The sequence below is a fragment of the Penaeus monodon genome, chromosome 31 (genome assembly GCF_015228065.2).
Source record: "Penaeus monodon isolate SGIC_2016 chromosome 31, NSTDA_Pmon_1, whole genome shotgun sequence".
Lineage (NCBI taxonomy): Eukaryota > Metazoa > Arthropoda > Malacostraca > Decapoda > Penaeidae > Penaeus > Penaeus monodon.
In genome coordinates this window covers 1,673,577-1,673,864 of record NC_051416.1, presented here as the reverse complement: position 1 = coordinate 1,673,864, position 288 = coordinate 1,673,577, and positions in this window count along the sequence as shown.

The following is a 288-nucleotide window of genomic DNA, read 5'->3' as shown; positions in this document are numbered from 1 at the left end:
AATAACTACTGTTAAAAGCGTTCGTCTCGTCTCGCCGCCGCCGCCGTAGGTGGGTGAACGTGGGGGCTTTTTAGCAGCGCGTCGTACGTTCTCCAAGGCTTTCCCTGCTCGCCCACCGCCCACCCAGCACGCCCACCGAGACCACAAGTTGAAGACTGGATGTGATCAGAGGGGCGAGGTCTCTTCCGTTAGCTAGACTGGCCCCCAAACCGACTTTATTACGCGGGATTTGTTAAAACCGCTGTGTAAACCTGTTTTGGCCCCGACGTGTTTTCTCAGACTCAGGCA